Here is a 13,980-nt window from a genome sequence, read left to right as displayed (position 1 = left end):
GTGACATTTCACCATCACAGGAGAGAGATTCACACAGGTGTAGGAGGCAGTCAGGGTAACTGGTGTGGCATAAGGACAATCCCACTGGTTAGGCATAAACAGTGAAACTTCCAATGAACCATCCAGCCAACTGAGCTGAGCCAGCCAGTTTAATATATGCAGATACAAGTACACACAAATGTGCTACACTGCATGTCTGACTGATAGTAATATACTTTTAGGCCCTGTGCATGTGCCTGCCAATAGAATAGAATTGGCTGTTACGCATTTCAGGTATAAAAAAGCTGTGAAAACTAATTGTCTGAGCTGACACACAAATTGGTCAATTGACTAAAGGACCAGAAGGTTTTTAACATACAGAAAATTGTACTTCAGTCAAAATCAGTGGCCGGAATTCTCCAATTGCCGACTCCCAAAAGCGCATTCGCCGATCGGGGCATAGAATCCCTTCTAAAGCCGAAATCGGGGGCGTGCCTGTTTACGGATGCTCTGCCCCCTCTAAAACGGTGTCATCGGTGTGTACGCCGCACACTGTTGGGCCGGCCTCAGGACGTCACCTGAAGGCCCTCCCCCGAAGCTCGACCTCCGATGGGCCAACTTCCCAACAGCATGGAGCACGTGTGCTCTGCGTTTTCGTCTAGCGGCACCATAGTCGGGGGGGGGGGGAGGGGGGCGTTCCGCTGACCGGGGGGGGGACTGGTGGGGGGTTGTCTGGGAGTGGCAAGAGGGGTTTCGGGGGTGGCACTATCTGGCAGGCCAGGGCACTATCTGGCAGGTACGGCGTGACTGCTGCAGGTCATCGCCGTGAGCATGCGCGGTCACGGGCCCGGCAATTCTCCGGCCGTTTCTGTCAGGAACGCTGGGCCTTTTACGTGGTGTGGCTGCTAGCCCCCTCCTATCGGGCGGAGCATCGGTGCGGGGGGGGGGCACCAACTTTTTCATCGTAAAACTAAGCACTTTCTCCAGACATAGCCCAGAACCGGAGAATCCAGCCCAGTATCTTCAGGAGTGAAGGAGAGGAAGATGGAAACTGATGGCGAGTTAAAATAACCATTCTGAATCACGGCCATTACTCAATTGTTGTCCGCCCTTGTTTTTCTTGCATTTGACCCCTTAGCTGTCATTACTGACACCAAACAAGATATTTTATTGATTTCAAAATTATGGCTGTTTCTTCCTCTGCTTTTCCTTACTTGATTTTTATATTCAACTGATCAATGTTCTGCTGGCAGAGGGGCTATTTAACCTAATGCTTTATCATTGTCAAGGTCAGTAACTTTAGGAAGATAGTGTTATGAACAGGAGAAGGATTCATTTAAACATAACTGATTTTTTCTCTCACCACTCCTCCATAGACAGAAAGGTGGCTTTGATTTACTTCCCCCTTTACAGGCAGCGTTGTATTTCCCAACCCTTCCACTTTAGAATGATACAATTTCTATTAATAACCCCAGAGGAAACTCATGATAGGGTGTATTTGAAGGGTTAGTTTATTTTTTTTTGCAATCTTTTTATTGGCATTTCCCATATTTATAAACAATTGTATATATACATCATATTTTTCTTACCCACGTTAATTTACTTTATTGTATTGCACAGAACGGTTTATTTTGTCTTTCATTTAATTGACCCTATATACATTTTGCCGTCCTCTGGATCGGTCTATGCTCCCTCCCCCTTCCCACCCCCTTCCCACCCCCCCTTGACCTCCCCTCCCTTGCTTCCCCCCCCCCCCCCCCGACCCTGCGGGGGATCGGAAAATTCTGCCCCTTGTCTCCACATTGTTTAAAAGACACAGGATGTGTATGTCTTTAAATCAGCATCAGGCTTTTTCTATGTACTTAATATTGACTGAATGGATGCGACTATTGAAAAATGTGGACTGGATGTACTTAGTTGTGTTGCAGTGCCCCAACTACATGAGGAAGCCATTTTGTATAATTAGACCCCAAAATGTATACCTGCCACTATAAGGTCTATGAATTGCAAGAACTATTAGTGACTGTGACTCATACTTGCCTGTCAGTTTTCTAGTTCCTCGTTTTAAAATAAATTTAGATTACCCAATTCATTTTTTCCAATTAAGGGGCAATTTAGTGTGGCCAATCCACCTATCCTGCACACCTTTGGTTTGTGGGGGCGAAACCCACGCAAACATGGGTAGAATGTGCAAACTCCACACGGACAGTGACCCAGAGCCAGGATGGAACCTGGGATCTCGGCGCCGTGAGGCAGCAATGCTAACCCCTGTGCCACCGTGCTGCCCTTCTAGTCCCGGGTTGAAGTATTATAAGGAAAGGAAACGTTCTGCCGAAGGAACAGATAAAATGACATGCATCATCAGCACTGTGCTTTGACCTCTAATTGACAACATATTATACCATAGGCAAGATTTCATAGAATCTACAGTGCAGAAGAGACCATTCAGCCCATCAAGTCTGCACTGACCCTCCAAAAGAGCATCCTACCCAGGCTCAATACCCGCCATCCAACCTAACCGTTAGATACTAAGGGACAATTTAGAATGTCCAATCCACCGAACCTGCACATTATTGGACTGTGGGAGGAAATCGGAGCACCCGGAGGAAACCCACGCAGAGACGGGGAGAATGTGCAAACTGCACACAGACAGCCATCCAAGATCGGAATTGAACCTGGGTCCCTGGTGCTGTGAGGGACAGTGCTAACCACTGTGTCACCGTGCCTCCCCTCTGTTGAAGCTTTCCTCATACTGAGCACTAGTTAAATTAACCCATTTACAAACATTTTGGGTGTTTGAGCCAGAATTAAGGCATTTAAAGTCTGTGAGAGGCAACTCCTGCCGATTCTATGAAAGCTTTGCTGACAGTTTAGCCTTTCTCGGGATTCAATCCCAAAAGTCAGTATTGGGAATTATTCACCCAGTGTCTTGGAACAGTGGTGAAGGTTGTAAATTGTTCACTTTTTATTGATGGTTTATTTACTTGAATGTCACCTGCATTCAAGAACCACTTCATAATAATGTTGAACATTTATAGTTTTTATTATAGATTGGCTGTACGTCGGCCTAATTAACTCACTCTGGTTATTATTGCTGCAGGATGACCTCTCCATTGTCACTGGGCAGTATACCTCATGTGCATTTTGGAAGTTACCAAAGTTCAGTTCAGTACCAAGATTGCACTCATCCACTATTCTACCCCGAACTATACCACAGCTGACCTGCCTCTGTCCTAAGCCCTTTAAATGAAATGAAATGAAAATCGCTTATTGTCACGAGTAGGCTTCAATTAAGTTACTGTGAAAAGCCCCTGTTCGGGGAGGCTGGTACGGGAATTGAACCGTGTTGCTGGCCTGCCTTGGTCTGCTTTAAAAGCCAGCAATTTAGCCCAGTGTGCTAAACCAGCCCCTGTGGTCAATGTGGTCAAAGCAGCATTCTGCAGGTGTTGGAAATCTGAACTGAAAACAGAAAATGCCACAAGTGCTGAGCTGCCCTGGCAATATTTATGGAGAGAGAAACAGTGTTAATACTTCAAGTCTGTGACCCTTCCTAAAAACGTTAATTCTGTTTCCCTCAATCTCCACAAATGCTGTGAGACTGCTGAGTACTCCCAGCTTTCCTGAGGGAAATGAGGAGCTGGATTAAACAGTTCAGGGTAAGCAAGTATGTAGTGCAGCTATCGAAAGCAATCTTGTAGATTTTAAAACAGTATTTTAAGCAAATGAATTAATATAACGCACATAAATCATACAGAATCAGATCATTTATTGAAGAACAGTGATCTGAATGTGCACTTGGCAGCATGCTGACTTGAAGGTAACCCAATACTGATGTGCAGAGTGCCGAGCCATATCTGGAACAGCTAAGTCATCAGGGGGAAAGACACTACCGTTCCAATCATCGTGAGGCATTACGCATCCAGCGCAGCACTGCCCAATCAAATCCAAACGTTAACCTGAACAAAAAAAAGCCAGGTGGTCTCCCATTGACTGGAGTTTTGGCAGGATGGAATGGGATTGGTGGTGTTTAAATTTTATCGAGGGGTCAGGTGTGAACAACAAGTGGAGCTGGCATGGCGTAGAGATTGGGATCGCTTCACCTCCCATGTTTTCTTTAAAAACAGAGATCGGGAGAGAGGAAAAAAGATATTTACTCTCTCAACAGTTTTCAAAGTGTCTTAATATCCCGGGTGTTGGATTGTGCATTGAGCCCTTCACAGTGAATAAAGCATTTTTTCCCCTCTAAGTGGGTAGCACAGTCACACAGTGGTTAGCACAGTTGCTTCACAGCTCCAGGGTCCCAGGTTCGATTCCCGGCTTGGGTCACTTTCTGTGCGGAGTCTGCACACTCTCCCCGTGTCTGCGTGAATTTTTTCCGGGTGCTCCAGTTTCCTCCCACATTCCAAAGATGTGCAGGTTAGGTGTATTGGCCATGCTAAAATGCCCCTTAGTGTCCAAAAGGTTAGATAGGGTTACTTGGTTACAGGGATTGAGTGGAGGTGCGGGCTTAGGTAGGGTGATCTTTCCATGGGCCGGTGCAGACTCGATGGGCCAAATGGCCGCCTTCTGCACTGTAAATTCTATGATCTATGATAAACTTCAATCGTTAATCACCCTCAGTGCAAATTTGTCCAATTTGCGTGAATTAAAGGTTACCTGTTTTCCAATCACATTCTCTTTGGAAACTGCTCTTGCTACACTAGCAGCTCTTCATGGTGTCACTTGTGCTGACTTCCCCCAGCATATGTCCAGCCAGAGTTCGCAATCCTATAAGATAAAACCCCAGAGAATTGGCCACTTGAAGGTATTACCTAATGCTAGGCACAAAAAGACACCACTTATTCAGTGATATTTGACATGACTGGGTTGCGTCTGAAGGGCCAACTCACCAGCAGGAGGAACAATTTCTTCAATTGGCTGATTTATGTACACGTTTGTGATATTTTGCGACATAGCAGATTTCTGTACTCTATTATTCTAGCCCTATAGTAGGCCCAGGGATCAGTAACCTCAGAGTCCCTGTAGTCTCACCTGAGTACAAATTACCCAGCTGGGGGTGGGTGGGGGGGAGCGGTGGAGATGCCTCCACTTTTCCTAGGACTGCTGTGACATAAATACCCTGGCCCAGGTGGGCTGGGCACGAAAGACCCTTCGGGGAATAGGAGGTGTAAATAGTAAGGAGAATAAATCAAAACATTTCTGCAGTCAAAGTGGTCGCTTGCCTGAGACTTTACATCTATATTCAACTTGAGTGCTGCTGACCTGTCCGGTAAGTCACCCTTGTGGCAATTACAATCAGGATTTTATCTTTACAATATTTAATCATGCCATAATGTAAACAAAGATTGTAACAATGAAAACTCATTGCTGCATGAGCGGAGTGTGGTCACCACCTATGCTTTCCTCTATCTTCCAAAAAACACATTGAAGTACACCTTAAATGAGGTGAGGCCAAGCTGATTTAGTTTATATGTGATCTGCAAATTAACTGAATAGCATTTGCCAACAGATTCAATCTGTTGCATTATACGCCACACACTATCAAAAATGAAGCATGTCACACAACCCCTGATAACAGTGCAAATAGACTTTTCTGAGTTCCCAGACTAATCACCATTAAAAATAAACAGGGAGATCGCTCTGCATTTGGTTTTGATGCCAGATCTCTGCAGACTGCATGGGATTTTTGGCATCCAGTTTCAGGCAGTGATGCAGCTGCCCAGTTGCACGGACCCAGACTTGGGCCTCAGGCCTCGCCTAAATAATCTAGGCCTTCACTGGCGCGCCATACTTTTACAGGAAAGAATTTTGGGCTACTTACCTCACTGGCAGTGGTCTCTGATTGCCTAGGCAGGGAGGACAGTGGGAAGAGATGGAAATCACATGGGGGGTGCTGGGAAGATCACATCCAGACATTTTAGAAAATAATGACTCAAGCTCATCTATGAGTTCCGAAGCCACATTCACGCCAGGTGAAAATGGGTTCAGGTGTCCCAACACCTGCTCTCTTCACCAATACACTAAAGAGTGAAAAATGAGGAAAAGGTTTTTGCAAAATTACTTATCGAGAATTCATTTAAGATAAGGAGATAATTACCAACGCAACAATCTAGTTTTTGTTTATATTGTAAGGATCCTTCCTGTTGATTTCCTTATTTTCCCTTTCTTTATTTTCCATTCTCATGTTTGATCCATGAAACTTTTTTAAAAATAAATTTAGACTACCCAGTTATTTTTTCCAATTAAGGGGCAATTTAGCATGGCCAATCCACCCACCCTGCACATCTTTGGATTGTGGGGGCAAAACCCACGCAGACATGGGGAGAATGTGTAAACTCCACACGGACAGTGACCCAGGGCCGGGAACGAACCTGTGACCTCAGCGCCGTGAGGCAGCCGTGCTAACCACTAGGCCACCGTGCTGCCCTTGATCCATGAAACTTAATGGACATACATCTTTAAATCAAGCAGCAGAGAGAATAAGGAAATCAAAAGTTGCAACATAGAGCTGCACAATGACAGAGTGGTTAGCACTGTTGCCTCACAGCACCAAGGACCTGGGTTCAATTCCCATCTCAGGTTGTTCTCTCTGTGGAATGATTACATTCTCCCTGTGTTGGTTTCCTCCGGGAGTTCCGGTTTCCTCCCTGTGAAAACCAGTACAGACTGAAAACAGAGACTTCAACCTGAAAACCTAGATTGGAGGAAGGTGTTCTTCAAGATAACCATCTGAAACAAAGACTCTGTATCCTTTTACTTATTATTTTCACCCCCGTCTACCCCTCTGTGTTTGTTTGTCTTGTGCAGTGTGTGTGTGTATATAGAGGGTGGGGGCAAGTTAAAGTGAGAGAGTAGGACTTAGGTAATAGTTAACCAATTATATTTGCTGTTATTAATAAAAGTAAATGTGTTCAAATTTATAAACCTGATGACAAGGGCCAAAGACTTGGATTGTTTGTCTTAGAATTATTGGTTACTTGAATTGTGTTGTGACTCCGGGTCAAGGGGGGGCTGGAATTGACCGCGCCCTAGCCCATGATATTTATCACAACAATATTTTTTTGTGATAAATGTTTTTTACTGGATTTTAGAACAAAGTATATTTGCCGTTATGTACACAGGATATAATAGATATAGAAGAGAAGGGCACACACACACAAATCACAAAGGGAGAGGAGAAAAGAAAAAGTATATAGCAACAACACGAGAGATGTACAAAATCAAATAATGTAACTGGTAGGGTATTATGCACCCGCCCAAAAGCAGCAACTCTGTACACTTGGCAAAATTATTTACACACAAGTAGGTATCTGTTTGTGTGTTGTTGGGGGGGGGGGGGGGGGGGGTAGATATACAATTGGGTGCCGGAGAGACAATTCCCAAGGGCAATCCTCGAATGGGTCTGGTGCTGGAGTTGTCCCTTGCTTCTCCTGGACGGATTTCACTGCCGTTGTCGTCTCGTGCTCACTACCACTTAAGCCGACCTCCCGTCCTCTGCCTGGATTCTCCTTTTTCTCTGTACCTGTGGATGCCAAGTTTGATAACGTTTCCCTGCCCCCCCCTTCCTGGTCTCCTCTGTTGTTCCCTGTCTCTTCCCTCTTCTCCCCCCCCCCCCCTCCCCCCGCCCGCGGTTTGCTTTTCCTTCCTCTTAGATTTAGCTGTCCCCCCTCCCGGTCTATCTCTCCCTCACATGCTTTGGCTGCTTTCCCCTGGTTTTTGGGTACCTGGCTATTCTTCTGCTTGTTTGTTGGCCGCAAACAGGTCCCGGAACAATTGGGTGAATGGCTCCCACGTTCTGTGGAAGCCGTCGTCTGACCCTCGGATGGCGAATTTGATTTTCTCCATTTGGAGAGATTCCGAAAGGTCGGACAGCCAGTCTGCAGCTTTGGGTGGTGCTGCTGACCGCCAACCGAACAAGATTCTACGGCGGGCGATCAGGGAGGCAAAGGCAAGGGCGTCCGCCCTCCTCCCCAGGAATAGATCTGGCTGGTCTGAACCCCGAAGACCGCCACTTTCGGGCATGGCTCCACCCTCACCCCCACCACTTTGGACATAGCCTCGAAGAAGGCTGTCCAGTACCCCGCAAGTCTGGGGCAAAACCAGAACATGTGGGCGTGGTTGGCTGGGCCTCCTTGGCACCGTTCACATCTATCCTCCACCTCTGGGAAGAATCTACTCATACGGGTTCTTGTTAAGTGGGCTCTATGTATCACTTTTAGCTGTGTCAGGCTGAGCCTTGCGCACGTGGAGGTGGAGTTGACCCTATGCAGTGCTTCGCTCCAGAGTCCCCACCCTATTTCGGTCCCCAGGTCCTCCTCCCATTTCATTCTTGTTGCGTCCAGTATGGTGTCGGCCCCTTCTACCAGTTGGTCATACATGTTGCTACAGTTTCCTTTCTCTAGTATGCTTGCGTCCAGTAGTTCTTCCGATAATGTATGTCGCGGTGGTTGTGGGTAAGTCCTTGTCTCCTTTCGTAGGAAGTTTTTGAGTTGCAAGTACCTTAGCTCGTTCCCCCTGGCTAGCTGGAATTTCTCTGTCAGTTCGTCCAGTGTTGCAACCCTGCCATCGGTGTATAGGTCACTGGCTGTCAGTGTCCTCCCGTCCTGTCTCCACCTTTTGAAGGTGGCGTCTGTCAGTGCTGGTGTGAACCTATGGTTGTTGCAGATGGGAGCTTTGTCAGACATTTTGGTCAGGCCAAATTGCAGCCGTAGCTGCTTCCAGGACTGGAGGGTGGCTATCACCACCGGGCTGCTGGTGTGTTTTTTGGGTGGGGATGGGAGCGCCGCCATAGTGAGGGCCCGGAGGGTGGACCCCTTGCAGGAGGCCTCTTCCATGCCCACCCACTCGGTTTCTGGCTCCTTGATCCATCCCCTTATTCGCTCGGCCGTCGCCGCCCAGTGGTAGAATTGTAGATTCGGGAGGGCTAGCCCCACCCCTGGATTTTGTTTTTTGCAAGACCTTCTTTGTGATCCTAGCATTATTCCCCCCAATACGAACACCATTATTAATTTGTCTACTGCTTTGAAAAAGGCCTTGGGGATGTAGATCGAGATGGATCTGAATAGGAAGAGGTACCTGGGCAGTACGTTCATTTTGATCGTCTGGAGCAGGGGTGGGCAAACTTTTTCCGTGCAAGGGCCAAATTCAGAAATTCACAATTTTAAAGGGCCGCATAGTATATTAAGTAAAATAATTAATATTTAATATAGCCAAAATAAAAGGTTTTTAAAGAAAAAAAAAGCAATTAATTTTTATTAATTAATATTGTAAAGTAGAAACTTCACATGAAACACATGTTGTGCCGAGCAATGATCACCCTACTCAAGTCAACGTATCCACCCTATACCAGTAACCCAACAGCGCCCCCCCCCCCCCCCCCCCCCCCCCCATTAAACAATTTTTTTTTTAATGACTTGATCTTGGTGGGCCGCATAAAGACCTTTGGCGGGCCGCATGCGGCCCGCGGGCCGTAGTTTGCCCACCCCTGGTCTGGACTCTCCCCGCGAGGGAGAGTGGGAGTGTGTTCCATCTTTGCAGGTCATCTGCATAGAGTGAGATTCTGCGCTCTCCGCCGCCCCTTTCGATCCCCCTCCAGCTTTTTGCTGCTCTGAACGCAATTGCTAGTTGCACGATTGCGAGGGCGAACGGCAGCGGGGACGGTGGGCATCCTTGTCTGGTGCCCCTGTGCAGCTGGAAGTATCGGGAGTTGATGTTGTTTGTCCGTACGCTCGCCATGGGAGCATTGTATAGAAGTTTTACCAGGAGGTGAATCCTGCTCCAAGCCCGAACCCCTCCAGTACCTCTCTGAGGTATTTCCATTTGACTCTGTCGAGGCCTTTTCTGTGTCTAGGGAGACGATCACCTCTGGTGTTCTCTCCCCGGAAGGGGTCATTATCACGTTCAGCAGGCACCTAATGTTCGAGTCAAGCTGTCTCCCTTTGACAAAGCCCGTCTGGTCCTCTGCAACCACCTCTGGCACGCAGTCCTCCAGCCTTTTGGCTAGAATTTTGGCCAATATTTAGGCATCTGCGTTCAGCAGTGAGATGGGTCTCTATGACCCACATTCTGTTGGGTCTTTATCTTTCTTAGGTATCAGCGAGATTGAGGCCTGTGCTAACGTGGGTGGCAGTGTGCCCTTAGCCAGCGAGTCTGTGAACATCTCCCGCAGGTGCGGGGCCAGCGCTGTCGCAAATGTTTTGTAGAAGTCCACCAGGAATCCGTCCGGTCCCGGCACCTTCCCCGCCTGCATGGAGCTAATGCTCTCCATGATCTCTCCCAGTGCTAGTGGTGCTTCCAGGTCCCGTTCCCTTCCCTCCTCACGACTGGTATGTCGAGTCCATCAAGGAACCGGTTCATCCCAACCTCCTCCATTGGGGGCTCTGAGGTGTACAGCCCTTGGTAAAAGGCCCTGAAGGCTTTGTTGATCTTTTCTGGCTCTGTTTATAATGTGCCTCTAGTATCCCTGATTTGTGCAATTTCTCTGGTGGCTGCCTGCTTTCTCAGCTGGTGTGCCAACAGGCGGCTGGCTTTGTCTCCGTGTTTGTATAGGGTCCCACCTGCCTGGCGGAGTTGAAGCACTGCTTTGCTGGTAGAGAGCAAATCAAAGTTCCTTTGTAACTCTTTCCTCTCCGCTAGGAGCTCTACGGTCGGGGCCTCGGAGTATTTACGGTCTACCTCCAGTATGGAGTCGACCAGCTGCTGCCTAGCCGCCCTTTCTACCCATCTCGTCGCGCTTTGAAAACGATGATTTCCCCTTTTAGTGCGGCCTTTAGCGCTTCCCAAAACGTGGAGGGCGAGACCCCCCGTTCTGGTTATTCTCCGTGTATTCTGCTATGGCCCGCGATATATTTTCGTTGAAGGCCTTGCCAGCTAGTCGGGCAAGTCCAACCTTCATGTGGGGCGTTGGGCCCTGCCCGTCTCTAGCCACACGTCCATGTAGTGTGGAGCGTGGTCTGATATCCACCATAGCGGAGTATTCCACTTTGTATATCCCTGGAAGCACCGTTTTCCCCACCACAAAGAAGTCAATTCTGGTGTATATGTTGTGTACTGGGGAGAAGAAGGAAAACTCCTTCTCCCCTGGGTGGATGAAGCTCCAGGGTTCCACCGCTCCCATCTGTTCCATAAAGTGACCCAGTTCCTTTGCCATGTTTGAGGTTTTCCCCGTCTTGGGGTTTGATCTGTCAGTCGTTGAGTCCTGTCCACAGTTGAAGTCCCCCCCCCCCCATGATTAGCCGGTGCGTCGCTATGTCAGGGATTTCTGCCATGGTCTTCTTGATGAAGCTCGTGTCGTCCCAGTTGGGCGCGTACACCTTAACTAGTACTACCGGCGCCCCATCCAGGCTGACCATGACGTACCGCACCCCCCCCCCCCCCCCCCCCCCCCCCCCCCGGGTCCGTAACCGTCTTTGTTGCCCTAAACATCGTCCATTAGCTGATCAGTATCACCACCCCCCTGGCCCTTGTCCCATAGCAGGAATGGTTGGTTTGTCCCACCCAGCCCTTTCTTACCCGCAGTCGGTCGTGCTCTCTCAGGTGCGTCTCTTGGAGGAAGATTATGTCGGCTTTCATGTTTCTTAGGTGGGCGAGGTCTCTGGATCTTTTCACTGGGCCGTTGAGTCCCCTTATGTTCCAGGTGACTATCATGCTGGGGGACTCGGTCCCCTCGCTCCTGTGGGATTAACCATATTTACCTGGATAAAAGCAAATTACTGCGGATGCTGGAATCTGAAACGAAAGGGAAAATGCTGGAAAATCTCAGCAAGTCTGGTAGCATCTGTCAGGAGAGAAATTAGCTAACGTTTCCAGTCCGATGACTATTTGTCAAAGCTAACAGACAGAGAGAGTGGGAAATATTTATACTGTGGAGTGAGAATGCAAGATGAGTCATAGCCACAGAAACCCAGGGAAACCAGGTGCTAATGGCCACAGAAACCAAGAGTGCTAATGACAGTCCCCAGGGAGGACAAAAGATGTGAAAGGCCAAACAGCAGAGAAACTAACATCAGAGGGTGAACTGTAAGTGTGGGGGGAGGGGAAGGGGGAAGCAAAGAGGAGAAAGGTGCAGGAAAGAAAGAAATGGTAAAAGACAGTTAAAATGAAATGAAAACAAATGGGTTGAGGTGGGGCTGATCATCTGAAGTTGTTGAATTCGATGTTCAGGCCGGAAGGCTGTAGCGTGCCTAACCGGAAGATGAGATATTGTTCCTCCAGTTTGCATTGAGCTTCACTGGAACATTGCAGCAGGCCAAGGACAGATATGTGGGCATGGGAGCAGGGTCTTTTGTTAAAATGGCAAGCAACCAGAAGGTCAGGATCCTGAATGCGCACAGACCGAAGATGCTCAGCAAAGCGATCACCCAGTCTGCGTTTGGTCTCTCCGATATAGAGGAGACCACATTGAGAGCAGGGAATGCAATAGACCAGATTGAAAGAGGTGCAAGTGTAATGCTGCTTAACCTGGAATTAGTGTTTTGGGCCTGGAATGTTAAGCATGGAAGAGATAAAGGGGCAGGTGTTACACCTTCTGCGATTGCATGGGAATGAAGTCACATGGAACCGGCAACACGTGCATGCATGGATGACTTCACAAATGCGCCGGACGCGCGTCATTCACGGCGCGACAAGGTCGCTGCCGAGAAGCACGGAGACACGCTCCTAGCTCCCCGGGTGGGGGTGAATTAGGTGCGGGGAGCGGGCACCGAGGCCGTCGTGAACCTCGGCCGAATTCACCTGCGGAGAATTCCGCCCGTGGTCTCCTCTATATCGGAGAGACCAAACGCAGACTGGGTGATCGCATTGCTGAGCATCTTCGGTCTGTCCGCATTCAGGACCCTGACCTTCCCGTTGCTTGCCATTTTAACAAAAGACCCTGCTCCCATGCCCACATGTCTGTTCTTGGCCTGCTGCAATGTTCCAGTGAAGCGCAACGCAAACTGGAGGAACAACATCTCATCTTCCGGTTAGGCACGCCTGAACATCGAATTCAGCAACTTCAGATGATCAGCCCCACCTTAACCCATTTGTTTTCATTTCAGTTGTCTTTTACCATTTCTTTCTTTCCTGCACCTTTCTCCCCTTTGCTTCCCCCTTCCCCTCCCCCCACACCTACAGTCTATCTTCTGATGTTAGTTACTCTGCTGTTTGACCTTTCACATCTTTTGTTCTCTCTGGGGACTGCCATTAGCGCTCTTTCCCCTGGTTTCTGTGGCCATTAGCACCCGATTTCCCTGGGTTTCTGTGGCTATGACTCATCTTTCATTCTCACTCCACAGTGTAAATACTTCCCACTCTCTCTGTCTGTTAGCTTTGACAAAGAGTCATCGGACTGGAGACGTTAGCTCTTTTCTCTCCCTACAGATGCTGCCAGACTTGCTGAGATTTTCCAGCATTTTCCCTTTCGAACCATATTTACCTGGTGGATGCGCCCCTGCTCTCCGGGGTTAGGGGGCCGTCCAGGATGGCCGCTGTCACTGCTCCCTCCATGCGGTCGGGCCCCTGCGCTCCAGGGTTTCCCTTCGTCCAGGGGCCCCCGGCATGGCCGTCCGCTGTGCGACCGCCACGCGGGTAGCCCCCTGCGCTCTGGGGCCTCCCTTCGCCCAGAGGCCTTACTGGGTGGATGCTTGCAGCCATTCCTTGTTCCGAGCCCTTGGTTGTGGCATTTTGAAGCCCTATTCCAGTCTTGTTTGTCCCTCCATCCCTGTGTCCCCCCCCCCCCCCCCCCCCCCCCCGCCCCCGGGTCCCTCCCTTCCTGTGCTCCGGTCCCTCCCTTCCTGTGCCCTCCCTCCGGTCCCTCCCTCTCTTCTCCCTTTCTCCCCCCTCCCGTACATCCCTCCTTTGTCCCTCTTTCCCCTGCTCCTATCCCCGTTTGCTCACCCGCCCCTGCCTGGTGCCTTACCCCCTGTTGGGGGCGCACTGTGGCCCTGCTTTTTTGCATGCCCCCGGTGCTAGCTTTCTTGCTAGTGCGGTGACCCCCCTCTCGAGGCTTACTGTCTCGCTTCT

Source organism: Scyliorhinus canicula, chromosome 9, assembly GCF_902713615.1.
Source record: "Scyliorhinus canicula chromosome 9, sScyCan1.1, whole genome shotgun sequence".
NCBI lineage: Eukaryota > Metazoa > Chordata > Chondrichthyes > Carcharhiniformes > Scyliorhinidae > Scyliorhinus > Scyliorhinus canicula.
Note: the sequence above shows the minus strand (reverse complement) of the source record.